Below are 17,290 nucleotides of genomic sequence, written 5' to 3' on the forward strand. Positions count from 1 at the left end.
AGGAGATAGATCCTGGGAATTTGCAGAGCACATCCATGCTCCAGAACTATAGAGGGAATTTCACCACAGCCACCCCAACAAACCTAGACCCAGAGGGTGGATGGGGGGAGAAGAGGAGGAGGAGAGTTATGTAGGGGGTGGTTGTGTCAGGAACATGGCTCAGCCAAGCACAGGGTAACAGGCAGAGTTGAGCCAAGTGAGAGAGAGACCTTTCTGCAGACGAAAGTTGGCTGTTAGAGATGGGAAGGGAGAACTCGACCCCCTCTTTTTTTAAAAAAAATATTTTATTAAATTTTCAAATACAAAGTTAGAAACATATACTGAAGAAAAAAGTAAAAGAACAGAAAAAAGAAGAAAAAAATAAAGAATAAAAACCAACCCTTCAACACATTTTTTTATATAACTAACTGGACTTCCTCACATCTCCCTTACCCTGCATTCTTTATAATAAAAATATCAGCAAATTATTACCTTGTTTCATACCTTATTTTGTACTTTTCAAATACTATACCTCTAAGTTTAGCATACTTTTCATCAATTATTTATATCTTAAATTAAACATAGTATTACCTTAGATTTTAACCTTTTCTTACTTAAAATATAATTTCCTGTTTCCCAGTTTTAATTGCTGAAGCTATAGTTTCCGAATCGTGTAAATTTGCAACATTCATACAACTTATATTGTTTTTGTAAATAGTCCTTAAATTTTTTCCATTCCTCTTCCGTTGTTTCTTCTCCCAAATCTCGGATTCTGCCAGTCATTTCAGCCAGTTCCATGTTGTCCATCAATTGCGTCTGCCACTCTTCCAGTGTGGGCAAATCTTGTGTCTTCCAATATTTTGCAATAAGTATTCTTGCTGCTGTAGTTGCATACATAAAGAAAGTTCTATCCTTCTTTAACACTTTCTGGCCAACAATGCCCAAGAGGAAGGCCTCTGGTTTCTTTAGAAAGGTATACTTAAATACCTTTTTTAACTCATTATAGATCATTTCCCAGAAGGCCTTCACTTTTGGGCAGGTCCACCAGAGGTGAAAGAATGTCCCTTCAGCCTCCTTACATTTCCAACATTTATTATCAGACAGGTGATATATTTTTGCAAGCTTGACTGGGGTCATGTACCACCTATATATCATTTTCATAATATTTTCTTTCAAGGCATTACATGCTGTGAATTTCATTCCGGTGGTCCATAACCTTTCCCAGTCCTCAAACATGATGTTATACCCAATATCCTGAGCCCATTTTATCATGGCTGATTTGACTGTCTCATCCTGAGTGTTCCATTTAAGCAGCAAGTTATACATTCTTGAAAGTACCTTAGTCTTGGGTTCTAACAGTTCTATCTCTAGTTTCGATTTTTCCACCTGGAATCCTGTTTTTTTCGACCCCCTCTTCATGAAGAAGTCACTGACAGAGATAGCTCTTAAGCAGGGGGAGAGTTAGGAGGCAGTCAGAGTGTTACTAGGCAACCAGAAGAGAGGCAGAGGACAGAGACTGTGTCTTGTGGAAGTGGGGAGGGGGATGTCCAACCTCTCACTCCTCATTCTCGGAAACTGGACAAGGACAAAGTGCAATGGAAAGTCAAGAGGTGAAGGGTGGGAATCTGCTGTCCTTCCTTCTGTGAGAGGGGCGGAGATTCAGACTGACCAACTCCTTTAATGAGAGGAGGCTAGAAGCCATGCTCTGGATGTGTTTTTGTAAATAAAAGTACCATAAAACTGCCGGAGTGTCATTAATTTTTATCAATGGTTGTTTGCCTGCCTGAGATCAGTACACCTGTGATTCTCCAGCTGATCAAAAACTATGGAAGTATAGCCAGAGATAAGAGTGAGTTTTTTCTTGGCATGAACTTTCATGTGCATGCATGAAGAAGTGTACATGCACACAAAAGCTCATACCAAGAACAAACTTAGTTGGTCACTAAGCTGCTACAGGACATTTTGTTTATTTATTTATTTATATTTATTTTATATATATTACACATACCCATTGAACTTGATGAGGCTGTGGATTTTATGTAGATAAGCGCAGGACTGCAGGATGTGTTTCAGGGGCTATGTGTCTATTATTGCTGTACTACTGTTTGCCTGACAGCTTCCAGCAAAAATGCCAGGAGTTCCTTAGAATGGAAGCCCTTGTCTGAGCCCTGAAATAAAGGTAGTATGGATTGATCTAATAGAAACCTACTTATCATGTTGCATTGTTATATCAAAGCATCATTGTAAGCCAAAGACAGAATAGCAAATAAGGAGCTGTCCTCTTAAATTAAGATATATAATACATAAGTCCCTCCATTGTTTCAAATCCAGGATTGTGATGCAGCACAACAAATCTTCCAATGGCAATGGCATTGAAGACCTAATTGCCTCCATTGTTTCAGCATGTCCAGGAAACAAATATGCCTCTTAAATCCTATGTCAGACAGTGTATCCATGCCAGAGGTAAAACTTAATTTGCAGTCTTATCCACATACTCATTGAACTCAATGAGAGTGTGGATTTTGTGTAGCTAAGCACAGGACTGCAGGATGTGTTTCAGGGGCTGTGTGTCTAGGCATTCAGGCTATGCTACCAGATCCTTCAAAGGTCCCACTTTAATCAGGATATCCTGAATTGACAGAAGCTGCTCCAGCTTCTGACCCCACTCCGGGATGTCCTGATTTCCCCAGAGGCCACTCTGAGCTGTGCTGCATCTCAAAATGCAGCAGGGGCTGGAGCGATCTTCCTGGAGGCTGCTCTAGGCTGTGGAAAAGGAAGATGTCAGCAGCAGGGAGGCGGCGAGCGATGGAGATGGGTGGTCAATGGGTCCAATATACATTCCTTTGGGGGCTTTCTCCAATGTGCACATTCGTATTTGAGAGTTGGACGAGGAAGAAGAAGATGACTGGGGAGCTGTGCATTATGAAATTCTGACACGGATATAGTAAACAGTCAGGATATAGGAAACAAAGGAACAGTCAAGAAAGAGAACAGAAGACCACACAGCCTTGGCAAGGTGCGCCCTGTTCTCCACGTCAGCACAAGATGCCTAATTGCCTTCCCTAATGGCACTTGGTCTTAGTCCAGAAAGAGGTTGCATCTCCCAACAGAGCTGAAGAAGGGCTATATAAAGAAAGCAGAGAGCACCATCCTGGGCACAGCAGAGACCAAAGGCAACTCTTCCTCACCTCTATTCTTTTGTGGAGGACACTCCAGTTCTGTCTCATCATGAAGTCGTGTCTCATTCTGCTAGCTGCAATGCTGCTGGTTTCGACTCTGAGCGGTTCGGATGGTGAAGATAAACTGGGCCGCGTAGTAAGTAATGTTAAATGTTTGTGGGTGTCTGTATGTGGGATGGTATGTGGGTGTGAATTGGCTCCTTGCTGTATAGGGCGAAGATGTGTTCTGTTTCTTGTTCTAAAAGGAAACAAATAGGGTGTGAGTAGAAGATGAGAGCCTGGGTTGTTTCCAATGGTGGTCCTACTCAGAGCAGATCCATTGTAATTAATGGGTGTGACTAACAGGCCCAGGGGGGGAACAACCCAAATTGTGCATGAGTTGAACTTTGTACAAAATTCCGAAGCAAAAGGGGGGACGGAGAGTGGGGGGGGATGCATTGTGTCTGATGTTGGCCCTACACATAAGAACCTATGAAGAACCATTGACCTAGCATCCTGTTCTAGCATCCTGTTCTTCCCATAAAGCAGGAGCCAAACACAAGAGCAGTCTCCTCTCCTGCAGTTTCCATCAATTGGGTTAGGGCTGCCATATTCCCAAAAGTGAAAGTTGCCATATGGGTTTTCCCAGACATTTTGCCAATTTGTTGAAAACCCACCCAGATGTCATTTTGGCAGTCCAATTCCTGGGAAAACACAGTCATATGGCAGTCCTAACTTGGATGCATTTCTGTCCCTGACTGTGGAAGCAGAGCAGAGTCATCCTAACTAGTACCCATCAGAGTAGACCCACTGCAGTTAATGAGCATGGTTAACATGCTCGTTCTTCCATGTGACATCCTGTCAAGAGGTCCATCCCACACAATGTCAGAATCAGGCCAGCACCCTCCAATTGGCAGGTGTCTCCTCTATTGTCATTTCTGTGCCCACTACAGATGTTCTACTTTTGACAAACCTTCTAAAAGCTTTGTCTCTCTTGGATTTTCCATTGCTTTCATGGGTGTGCTATTGTTCTTTTAAAAATGCTTTTATGTTTAATATATAGATATGGTATTAGACTGTAAGTTACTTTGGGAAGTGCTTCGTTAATAATAGTAGTAGCAACAATGAAAAACAACAACCCACTTTTCCCCAGATTTCTCCTTCGCCTGATCTTCCCAATCCAATGCTAAAGAGGATTGAGGGGATGGCACATCAATATGGGAAAGGTCCAAGAGGCACCTACTCCAGGTGATAAACCTAACCTGCACCTTCTTCCTACAGATCAGGGCTACTTGCAAAACATTGACCCAGCAGATCCCAGTTGGGCACAATCCCCCCAACTCCTGCTGGGACCCTAGTCATCCTCCTTGAAGCAAACATGGAGCATGGGGCATTCCATGATGTCAACTGTCAATCAACTGACAGGAGGTTGTCAGTATGATGGTTGCAGCATCAAAGCCCTGCCTTTGCATGCTTTTCCACTCCCTGCAAGGAAGGAGGCTTCATCACCATTTGAAGGAGTCCATTCCACTGTTAAACAGCTCTAACCATCACAACGTACTTCCTAATGTTGAGTTAGAATCTGCTTCCTTGTAACTTGAAGCCATCAGTTCTGGACCTACCCTCCAGAGCTGGAGAGAACAAGCTTACACCATCCTCCATGTGACAGCCATTTAGTTTAGCCATCTGGCTAGCATATCTCCTGTCATTCTCTTATCCAGGCTAAACATACCCAACTTCCTCAACAGTTCCTCATAAGGCCTGGTTTCCAGACCCTTGATTATCTTGGTCACCCTCCTCTGCTCATCAATATTCTTCTTAAACTGTGGCACCCATAACATGACACAATACTTCAGGTGTGGTCTGACCAAGGCAGAATAAAATGGCACTATTACTTCCCTTAAATGGCACACTATACTTTGGTTGATGCAGCCTAGGATAGCATCAGCTTCTTTTTTTGCTGTTGTGTCACACTCTTGGCTCATGTTTAGCTTGTTGTCTACCAAGACCCCTAGATCCTTTTCACATGTAGTATTGGCAAGCCAGGTCACCACCACCATCACCAAATTTCTTCCAATTTAAAAAGGGGAAAGTTCCCTAAAATGAGGAGGTTGTGGAAAAGGAGACAGAAAGGCAAAGTCAAGAGGGTGAAATAACTCCAAAATGCTTGGGAGTTGTTTAAACTAAGATACAATATTAGAAGCTCAACTTGAGTTTATACCGCAAACCCGGGCAGGTACAATGAGGGCCAAGAGCAAACAGGCATAAGAAGCAACGTGGAAGAAGCTATTAGAGGCAAGGAAGCTTCCTTCAAAAAACTGAAGTCTTGTCCAAAGGAAGAGATCAGTAAGGAATACAAACTCGGGCAAGTTGAAAGATTTGTTACCAATAAAAGAAAGTATTTCACCATGCAGCACATAGTAAGAGAAAATGACGGCCACCAACCTAGATTGCTATAAAAGAGGTTTAGATAAATTTATGGAGGAGGAGAGGGCTATTGATGGCTACTAGACATTGTGGCTATGCTCTACCACCACAGTTGGAGGCAGCAATACTGGTTTCTGGAAAGCACAGTAGGGGATTGGGCTCTTGTGCTCAAATCCTGCTCTTTGGTTTTGAGAACAGGATGTTGGACTAGGTGGGATTCTGGCCTGATGCTGCAGAGTTTGCTGCTTATGTTCTTAATAATGCATGATTCAATTTCAGCAGTGGGATCAGGAATGGTCAAATTCAGGAAGGGTGAGCTCCAGAGCGGAATGAACCAGAAGAACAGTCAAGGAAGGAGAATGAAGGAATTCCACTCAGCCCTGGCAAAGAGCTTAGTGTTCTCCATGCCACCATGAAGCAGCTAGTTGCTCTTCCAAACTTCACTTTGTTTTTGTCCAGAAATAGATAGTATAACCAAACAGAGCTCAAAAAGGGTTATATAAAGAAAGCAAAGAGCACCATCTCAGGCAGAGCTGAGACAAGGGCAACTCTTCCTAGGGAAGGAACTCTGCCTCTATTCCTTTCTGCTGACCAAAGGGAGACACCCTGATTCTGAGCCATCATGAAATGGTCTATCCTGCTAGCTGTAATGATCCTGGTTTGTGCTACAAGAATTTTGGGTAACGAGGAGAGCCACATTGAGGACCAGGCTGACGTCCTAGATAATGTGAGTAGAATTAACACTAAAAGCAGTGGGTGGGAGAAGGTCTTGACACTTGGAAGCTACCACCAGGTCTTGAGTAATGGTGCTTTCTGTTGAGGCTGGTCCAAGAGGGCAGCCAGGGCTTAGCCCTACCAAGAGAAATGCCCAGCATTTATTTATTTTTAACTGCATTCAGACTCCGACCCCCCTCAAAAGGTATTCAAGGGGCAGAAAACAAAGGACATGGAGGAAGGGATGAAGAAAGGGAAGGAGGTATAATTAAAATGTGACACCAGGAGGGAGCAGAGCGACCATTGACCAGCAGCAGGTGGGTGAAACCGTGTTTTGGAAAATAGAGTTGCTGAGTACCACTTACATATAATGGAAATAAACCAAGGCAAAAAATGTTTTAACTAACAGGTAACGTTGTGGAATGACATATCTAATATTGTTCTACTGGGGGGGGGGAATGTTAAATAGGTCAGTGTAGATCCATCCTTGGATACTTTTCTGTTCCTCCTTCCTCTCTCTGGCCACTCAGCTCTCAGCAACACTCAGCAGTATCATTCCAAAAGGATTGCTATTGTCATGAATCTCCAGACAGAAAAAAAACTTTAATATTTATTTTACCAGGGCAATGTCAAGTACGTCTTCAAGCGCAAGGCGGTACCTTTCAAAACCAAGGTCAAGAGGTCGTTCATGGGCCTACTCGTGGGAGCTGCTGTTGTTGACAGTCTGTTGCCTGAGATATCCGACGACGCCATTCAGAGTGAGGCCCTAGACAACCTTACTGGAGAAGTTAGAAGAAGTAACACTGTGCGCTCTCTCTCTCTCTCTCTCTCTCTTCTCTCTCTCTCTCTCTCTCTCTGTGTGTGTGTGTGTATGTGTGATCTTATTTTTATTTTATCAGGGCAAATGGCCATTGCCCAGCAAAACTATTTGGGTTAAACGGGTTTACTTCCTCATTGGCCCAGGCAGCTCTTCTGAGCATGCTCAACGCTCTAAGGCCACACCTGCACACCGTTAGCTATCCTATGGGTATGACTATCAGTGAATACAACCCAACAGACAATCTCTGAGTAGGAATAGCAAGAGACACATATGGCTTCACATGTTTCACCCCCGTGTATTATTTTTTGGAACTCCCAATAAATCATCCGTGGTCCTGGTGAAAATCAGTTTGGCTTTTTCTAATATCTTTTTGAGATCTCTTGCTTGGGCTTTTTCCGGGGTGACTCTCCCCCACCCCCATGTGTGGAGTGCTCTCCCCCAGGGAGGCATGTCTAACATAATCTTTACCTGTTTTTTTGGTGCCAGGCAAAGACGTTTGTCTTTTAAAGGGTGGCGCTGTGACCTGTTTCAGTGGGGGAGGATCTCAGAAGCTGTATTTTTAGTTTACATTGGATCTTCCAGATTGCTTTTAATGTACGGCACTATGGGTCACCCTGTGAGAAAAGCAAATAACACATGGCGGTGATGGTTAAATTTATTCATTGCTTGTTAGAGATCTCCAAGTGACTTGCTACATGTCTGCATTGCAGGAGCTTAGACTAGATGACCCATTGTGTCCCAACTGTATGGTTCTCTATGACTCCCTGAACATTGTAACAGCATATGATTAAGGGGTGGGGGTGCCCATTTCATTTGTTGGACCCATGGCCATGGGTAAGAAGCTCCAGAGCCAATCACCCTTCCTCTACACAGATGAGTTCTGCAAGGGCAAAAGATCAGAGGAAGGGAGCTGACTGGCAGTGCCACCCCTTGGGTCTGTTGTAATTAAGAAGCTGGCAGGTGAGGTGAAGGTTGATTGAGGTTATGGAGTCCTGTGCCTCATTCGTCTTGAGGCTTTAGCCCATTCCTGCCCATGGCATTGGATACAGCCCAAGGAAAACAATGAACAGTTCCCCCCCCATCTACTACACTGACCTTCCCTAGACAAATCTAAAAGCAGTTCAGGGCAAGGAGGCCACTGACAGACAAGTCAATGTAGGGAGGGCTTGAAAGCCACTACTGCAGTAATGAGGGCTTAATCTCTTTTCTTTCTACAAATAGGCTATTTTGAATTTTGATTACGAACCGTACCTCATTCGTCTACCCGATGCCAAAGTTCAGTGAAGCCACGTAAGACGACGAGCCTGTGCAGCAAAGCAGTCCTAATTGCGGATGTTCCTCCTCAGCACCACAAACCCAGAATGTAGAATCCCAGATTGAGCGAAAGATAAGTTCATTTGGACCCCAACCCAGCAATATATCTGAGGAGCATGATACTTATAAATTCGGTTCAGCTCCAGGTTTCTTTTGAGGGAGAGGTGGGCAGTAGTTCTTCATTTCACACTCAAATCCACACAGGAAACTGCAAATAATGAAGCATTCTTTGTTTTAATTTCTGTTGTGCAACCAATGATCAAAGTATTGATTAATTACCACAACAGTAGGAAAGGTTTTTAATAACTTTGATGTTTTCATTTCTTTTCCTCCTTGGCACTCTTTGCTATAACTGCATATAACACAAGTGTAATGCAAGTAATAAAACATGCTTTGTTTTAATTTATAAAGTATAAGCAATCAATTGTGGCAAGAGAAGAAAACTTTAAATAACTTCAATTGTTGTTTTATTTTTACATAATTAATAAAGAGGGCATTGCATCGCACATCGCTCTTTTGTCTATTTTTCCTTTAGTGTGTCATTTCTGTAAATTTTAATGCCCCCAGGAGAGGAGAGGGGATTATTTACAGAGGAAAAAAGTTGATAATGCTTAAATCACAATTAAACTAAAAGGCGAAACAGGACAATTTGAAACTTGTATTCCTGGGGGTGAGCAGAGCCTCACCAGGTCCCCTCTGAAACCCAGAGACAGACTTTGGATTCTGAAGGGACCACAGCCATGGAAATTTGCTACCCACCTCATAAAGAAATAAATATGTAACATCAGCAAAACAAATAAAAAGCATGATAAATCACGTCACTAAGTTTCCCTGGACCTTCAAAGCACTTTTAATAAAACACAACTTATTTCAGTTCTCCTCCAGGATTTTTACTCACAATTTAGCCAGATGTGCAAGGATATCACAATCTAATGATCCCTGGCATGCAAACAGTCTGATAAGCAGTAATGAGTCTCCGTCAGCTGGTTGAATCCTGACAAGACAGAAGTATTGTTTTTGGGGGACAGGGGGCGGGCTGGTGTGGAGGACTCCCTGGTCCTGAATAGGGTAACTGTGCCCCTGAAGGACCAGGTGCGCAGCCTGGGAGTCATTTTGGACTCGCAGCTGTCCATGGAGGTGCAGGTCAATTCTGTATCCAGGGCAGCTGTCTACCAACTCCACCTGGTACGCAGGCTGAGACCCTACCTGCCCGCGGACTGTCTCGTCAGAGTGGTGCATGCTCTAGTTATCGCCCGCTTGGACTACTGCAATGCGCTCTACGTGGGGCTACCTTTGAAGGTGACTCGGAAACTACAATTAATCCAGAATGCGGCAGCTAGACTGGTGACTGGGGGCGGCCGGCCAAGACCACATAACACCGGTCTTGAAAGACCTACATTGGCTCCCAGTACGTTTCCGAGCACAATTCAAAGTGCTGGTGTTGACCTTTAAAGCCCTAAACGGCCTCGGCCCAGTATACCTGAAGGAGCGTCTCCACCCCCATTGTTCTGCCCGGACGCTGAGGTCCAGCGCCGAGGGCCTTCTGGGGGTTCCCTCATTGCGAGAAGCAAAGCTACAGGGAACCAGGCAGAGGGCCTTCTCGGTAGTGGCACCCGCCCTGTGGAATGCCCTCCCATCAGATGTCAAAGCGATAAATAACTACCTGACATTTAGAAGACATCTTAAGGCAGCCCTGTTCAGGGAAGTTTTTAATATATGATATTTTAGTGTTTTTTGGTTTCTTTGGAAGCCGCCCAGAGTGGCTGGGGAAACCCAGCCAGATGGGCGGGGTACAAATAATAAATTATTATTATTATTATTATTGTACATTTAATTACAAGAAAGACACATCCAGGGCTTCCCACCTCCTCTCAGCGAAGGAGTTGCTCAGCCTAAATCAGAATCCCACCCGCAACAGGAAGGATGCCAGAACCCTGCTTTTCTCCTCCTTCCCTTCCACAGTTCTCTGAGCCTCACCCATCTCCTGTGCCAGGACTGATTGGTTGGCCTATCTCTTCCCCAGAAAACACAGACTCCGGCTTATTTGATGGTTGCCTGGCAACGCTTTGGCCGGCTTCCAACTCTTCCACTCCTTGTGAACTAACGACTTCTTCCCTGGGAAAGAGGGGTCCCGGGCTGTCCTGTCTGGAATCTAACAGTTCTCCATCATATGCCAAGTCAACCTCTTGTTCACTCAGCTCAAATTCTGAGTCTGAACCTTCTACTGCACCCTGGAGGGCCAAGTTCCTGACACACAAGATACTCTAGGATTGATCTAGCAGATGTTTTAAAATATAATATCTATCATCATCATCAACAACAACAACAACCTTTTTTACGGTCCAGAGACCCAACAAATCGTTATAAACCAATACACAATTCATACAGCCTACCTCCAGGTTAAACAAGCATTTTGTTCAGAATATAAGGATCATTGGTTCTTGCAACCACCAATAAATACTTTGCCACTGCTAATGTTCTAGCATTTGTCCGGTCTTCCAATAGGAACCCAACATAGTGAGCCTCTGATTTTCCCGGGAAAGGTACTAGAAAGGGTAATATCAGTTCAGCCCTGGCTTGCTCATATTTTGCACAGTACAATAAAATATGTTTTATGGAATCGATGTCTTGAGCACATGAGCAAAGTCTGTCCTGGTAGGGAACTCCTCTCAACTTGCCATCCAACACTGCAGAAGGAAAGATGTTTAGTTTACACAGCTGTATATGAAGCAAACAGAGAATATCAAGTCTGCATAAAACATTTCTCCTCCCCTCATAACAGAACAGGAGAGCAGGAGCATTAGCACCATATATACGGTAATCATACATAAATGAAAGACACACACAAAAATACGCACAGGTCCTGCTATGTGAATGTTCAATACACAAACCATCTGGGATAGCTCAGTCCATGAGACTCTTAACCCAAGGGTCATGGGTTCAAGCCTCACCTTAGGCAAAAAATCCCTGCATTTCAGGGGGTTGGACTTGGACTAGAAGACTGACATGGTTCCTTCCAACTCTACAATTCTATAATTCTAGGAACCTTAAGTCACCCATACACAAAGGGTTTCTACCCTAATGTCACAATAGAAATGCCTGATTCAGATATCCGAACATACCCATCAGCGAGCAGCTGTTCAGCACCTGTTGTCAGGGATGTGGATCAACCCAGCTCAGGAGAACAGGCAGACTCAGAAATTGAGTCAAGTGAGGGAGAGACTGGCTCTGCAGACAAATGCTGTCTGGATGTGTTTTTGTAAATAAAAGTACCATAAAACTGCCGGAGAGTCATTAATTCTAATCAAGGCTTGCTTTCCTGCCTGAGATCATTACAGCTTGGTCAGTCTCCAACTCCTCACATCAAAGGATGGGAAAGGAGGCAAAGATGTCTGAGGAGCAACATGCTGGAACCTGGAACACACAGAGACGCAACTAGTGAGCTACAGGTACTATTTCAACAGAATTCAGTACTAAAGACTCAAATTGACCAGTTAGCAGGGGTGTTAAATCAACAATGGCTAGAACTGTTGGAAGAAAAAGATAGAAGAACCACCAGATCACCTATTGGCCCCCCCCCTCCAAGTTTTCAGGGGGGAACTCTGAATACCTAGTGTTCAAAACCCGTTTGAAATGGTTTCTGGAGCTGAGAGAGAGAGAATTCCAGAGTGAAAGTGATCAGTTCGTGGTCAGTTTGCTGGAAGGGGAGGCCAAGCGATGGGTGACTCCTCTCCTTGTTGACGGACATCAGGGCTTGTCAGATCTGGACTCATTCTTGAAACTAATGGATGCTATTTTCCAGAACCCACAGTGAGACGCCACCACATCCCAACAATTACTGAGTCTAAAGCAAGGGTGTAAAACCATGATGCAGTACACCATGGAATTTAATATGTTATCTCAACAATTGGAATGGGGGAGAGAAGGCACACAAGACGTTATATCGAGCCAGGCTGAACGGGGACCTAATCGAAAAGCTAGCCAGGATGCCCCCCCCCCTCTTCCTTGGAAGGTCTGATACAGACATCACTACAATTGGATCAATAATAATAATAATAATAATAAATTTTATTTATATCCCGCCCTCCCCAGCCGAAGCCGGGCTCAGGGCGGCTAACAGCACTAAAATAGTGCAACATTATAAAAACATCATAAGAATTAATTAAAATCAAAATTGATGGCAACCATAAACTAAAGTATTGTAGAGATTGCCAAAGGAGGGAGTCAGGCTGTGCCCTAACCAAAGGCCTGGTGGAACAGCTCTGTCTTGCAGGCCCTGCGGAAGGATGTCAAGTCCTGCAGGGCCCTTGTCTCTTGTGACAGAGCGTTCCACCAGGTTGGAGCCGCAGCTGAAAAGGCCCTGGCTCTAGTTGAGGCCAGCCTAACCTCTCTGTGGCCTGGGACCTTCAAGATGTTTTTATTTGAGGACCGTAAGTTCCTCTGTGGGGCATACCAGGAGAGGCGGTCCCGTAGATACGAGGGTCCTAGGCCGTGTAGGGCTTTGAAGGTTAAAACCAGCACCTTAAACCTGATCCTGTACTCCACCGGGAGCCAGTGCAGCTGGTATAGCACCGGATGAATGTGATCCCGCAGTGAAGACCCCGTAAGGAGTCTCGCTGCGGCATTCTGCACCCGCTGGAGTTTCTGGGTCAGTCTCAAGGGCAGCCCCACGTAGAGCGAGTTACAATAATCCAGTCTGGAGGTGACCGTCGCGTGGATCACAGTGGCTAGGTCAGGGCGAGAGAGGTAAGGAGCCAACTGCTTAGCTTGGCGGAGATGAAAAAATGCCGCCTTTGTTATAGCTGCAATCTGCGCCTCCATGGAGAGGGAGGTATCGAAGATTACACCCAAACTCTTAACGGACGGTGCTGGCACTAATTGCACCCCCGCAAGAGATGGGAGTTGACCCCCTCAATCCCATATCGTCCCGTCCCAGCCAGAGGACCTCTGTCTTCGAAGGATTTAGCTTCAACCGGCTCCCACGTAACCATCCAGCCACAGCTTCCAAACATCTGGTCAGTGTGTCTGGGGCCGAGTCAGGATGGCCATCCATCAACAGATAGAGTTGGGTGTCATCAGCATACTGATGGCAGCCCAGCCCAAAACTCCGGACAAGCTGGGCGAGGGGGCGCATAAAGATGTTAAAAAGCATCGGGGAGAGAATTGCACCCTGAGGCACTCCACACACCAAGGAGTGGCGGGATGACAGTTCCCCCCCAAGCGCCACCCTCTGTCCCCGACCAGAGAGAAACGAGCGCAGCCATTGAAGGACTGTGCCCTGGATCCCCATGTCGGTGAGGCGGTGGTCCAGAAGTTCGTGATCGACCATGTCGAAAGCTGCTGACAGATCTAGAAGAATCAGCAGCCCCGACCCGCCTCGATCCAGCTGTCTACGAAGATCATCTGTTAGGGCGACCAGGGCCGTCTCGGTCCCATGACCAGCGCGGAAGCCGGACTGGAATGGATCCAGAGCCGATGTTTCATCCAGAAACCTTCAATGAGCGCTTGAAAGCAAGGCGGAGAGGAGCAGGCTGGGCAAGCAGTCATTCAAGATGGCCAACATTCCTTTAAAAACAAATAAAAAATATTAAGTACAAATTAGAAAACATACATATTTACAACAAAAGAAAATACAAAAGGAAAATACATATAACCAAAAAATTAATAATAATTAGAGAATACTTTGTCTCTTTTCATATTACAGTTATTTATACCTCTATAAAATGCTATTCACAATAAAGGAGGGAAATGAAAGGTAAGATATCAGAAAAAAGAAGAACAAAAAAATATAAAGAGGTAAAAGAAAAAGATCATAAGTGAAAATTTTTAAAAGTAGATAAGTATTCACTATACATAGCCATTTCCCATCTATATTTATATTTGATTGTATAATTTCATCTTATCCTTATCTACCTTAAATAAAATGTTTTTTAAAAGACTTCCACTGTTTGCCTCATGCGTTTTTAATAATCCATTCATCAGACCCTCCGTTCTTTATTTTTTCCCTTTGGATTTCCTTGATGTCTCACTTTGTATTTTTTTATATTACACACAAGATTATTCTAAACACAAGCAGATTTTTGCCGTCGAGCCCTGGATTTGTAAATAATCATTTAAGAACTCCCATTGCTTCATAACCATAGTTTTGGATTTTCTCCTTATTATAGCCGTCAGTTTTGCTAGTTCCAGGTACTCACAAAGTTTCCCCAACCATTCTCTTTTTGTTGGGATGCTGTCCTCTTTGATGGCCGACATTCCTGACATCCCTGTGCAAAGGTTTGGCAGTATGCCCAGAGAGGACCTGGGCGAGGAACTCATGCAATTCGGCTCAGTGGGAGGCAGACTCCAGACAGTTCCATCTGAGAGAGGGCGGAGGAGAAGAGAGAGGCTGTGCTTCATCTGTGGCAAAGCAAATCACATAGTGAGGCAGTGCTCTAGCAGAGTGGTGTTGGGTTCACTTTCAGGAGCAAGCGTGGGGGAGAAGCCTGACCCTAAGGAGAAGCAGGTGGGAAAGGAAAGTTTCCAGTCCCTCTAGGAGGCCCAGGACTGGGAGTAAAGTTAGCCAAAGGGTCTCAACTGGGTCCAGTGATTCTGCCCCACCAGGCCCCCGCCTCTTAAACGGACTTTGCAAGGGGGGTAGGGAAAAGAGTGCATGAAAATCCAAAGCCTGGGAGCAGAGGAAGAATGCCTCTTAAAGTGGCAGGCAGCTCTTTAGAACGCCAGGGGTGTGAGTGTGAAAAGCAACTTAAATACTCCCAGGATGTTGCAAGAAGGCGCCCTCTAATTCACTCTAAGAAGGACGTTGCTCTCTAAGCTCACCAAATGCTGCCCAATCCCTGTTCGATACAGAGGCGATTAGAAAACAACGATGAGGGGTAGAGCACCGAAGGGGGGGCGGATACCGCAGCTCAGAAGCCCCTGTTTCCACCCAAGAGAAGGCTGTGAATGAGGACGCGAGGATCACTCACAGCCCCACTGAAACAGTGCAAAGCCACAATGCTGAATAAATAAACTATGTCACTCAACTCTGCCTGCTCCCCCGCAGAAAACCACAAACCTTGGCAATGTCCTGCAAACACCTACCACCCACTGCTTCACTTGCGCGCACACACGCAGCCCCCCAACTCCCACGCTACAAGAGAAACCTTTTGCAATCAGCGCGGCAATGCATGCTCTTGCCATCTTTATTGCCCTTTTTTATAATATTTTTTATTAATTTTTAACATACTAAAATTTTAGGCATACCGCACAAATTATTTTACATATATCCTTATTTGGACTTCCTTCAGCATCTCTGATAGCCTTTCGTCTTAATTATTTCTCCTGCAGTTCTTAACATAATATTGCCTTTACATTTTCTAACAAATTATTTCTTCCTTTCGATTTTTACAATATTTCATAATTACTCCTCACAGAGCACCTACCACCCACTGCTTCACTTGCGCACACACACGCAGCCCCCCCAACTCCCACACTACAAGAGTAACCTTTTGCAATCAGCGCAGCAATGCACGATCTTGCCGTCTTTATTGCCCTTGAGGAAGCAGCGCCCGGAGATCCTGATGCAAGGGCTGGAGCCGCATGGAGGGAGGCGAGGAGCAGGTGATTAAGCAGCAGTAGGAGCTGCTGAAACGACTGAGAGATGCGTGACGTGAGGCTGAAAGGTAATCCTCAGATTTGCGCCAAGGCTTAAATCAGCCCCGGCCACGCCCCCAAGCTACCTGATTGGCTGCCTGGCAACGTGGCATGGCTGGGGTCTCCACCAGCATGACGTGAGATGCTGTCCCACCCCCACGCTGTGAAGGGAGTCTAGGCAGCCTGTCCGCAACCCAGCCCCACTCAGAAGTGGAGCAGATTTCCTGGACTCACATTGCTTGCCGTGCTACTGTTCCCAGACGAGAGTAGGATGCAGTTTAGAGCCCTCATAGATTCGGGGGCTTCTACCGACTTTATAGATCAGGACTTTGTAGAGGAATACGGTCTACAAACACAGAGACTGGCGCCGCCCCTCAAGTGCAAACCATAGATGGGAGGCCTCTGGTGTCAGGGACAGTCTCTTTTTTAAAAAAATAAAATAATTTTTATTAACAAACCAATCAAATCACATTAGTTCCAAATTACAAAACCAAATTTTAAATTTTTGTTGGGGGTACCCATGCTTCGAGCTCAGAAAGGGTCCAGTCCTCTCATATTTCTGCTGCTTTGATGTTCACAGTTCTGTCCATTCATCTCTTTGTTGTTTTCCTTTACAAATCATCTTTCAATTTTCTTGTTTATCGTATTTTTTTCCTTTCTTTATAACCTCTGAAAGTCTCCACAAGCGAGTTGAAACGAAAGTTGTTGTAATTCTGTGTGGATTTTCACATTAATCCAAAAGTCATATTCACACGGCAGGTGCCATTACAGCATTTCCATAAAATACAGTCTCAGCGTCTGCTCATTAACTTTCTCAGACCTGTTGCTTCGACATCAATCTTTTTCAGGGGAGTTCAGCCAGATCAAACGCAGAGTCAAATATGATAACAAAGCCGTGGCTTCCTCCCCCTCTTGACTGTCAATCCTGCAACAGAGCCTGTCTTGTCCTGGCGATTCTCTTTTAGAACTACGTCATCCCAAAAGCCTTCCATTTCCTTTCTAGATCTTCCACAAAGCAAAGCCTTTAGTTAATGAATTTATTTCCACATAGTTCATTATTCCGTCTCACTTGTTATCGGTCATTGCAACGGTTCTTCTTAGGGGGGGGCTTGTTAGGTAATCACATAGAGAGAAAAAGAAAAGTTCCCCCCCTTTCCGCCCCGTTCCGACATACCGACATCTTTGATGTTGATATAATTTCTTGTTCAGTCCAACCCGTCGCTCAGCATCACAGAGGTTGCTT

The 17,290-nt window shown here is 44.8% G+C and overlaps 1 long non-coding RNA gene across 1 annotated transcript in view; it reads right to left on the reverse strand.

Moving 5' to 3' along the window:
- The window catches only part of LOC310711456, a 35,927-nt gene extending 26,525 nt beyond the window's left edge, over positions 1-9,402 (reverse strand). Inside the window, exons 1-2 of the long non-coding RNA XR_014528452.1 lie at positions 9,311-9,402; positions 8,350-8,620 (exon numbers count right to left, since the gene is read on the reverse strand). This is a non-coding gene — a long non-coding RNA (uncharacterized lncRNA). The remainder of the gene's footprint in view (positions 1-8,349; positions 8,621-9,310) is intronic.
- Between the last annotated feature and the right edge of the window lie 7,888 nt (positions 9,403-17,290).

The sequence above is a fragment of the Podarcis liolepis genome (assembly GCF_965112155.1).
Source record: "Podarcis liolepis genome assembly, chromosome: 7".
Classification (NCBI taxonomy): Eukaryota; Metazoa; Chordata; class Lepidosauria; order Squamata; family Lacertidae; genus Podarcis; species Podarcis liolepis.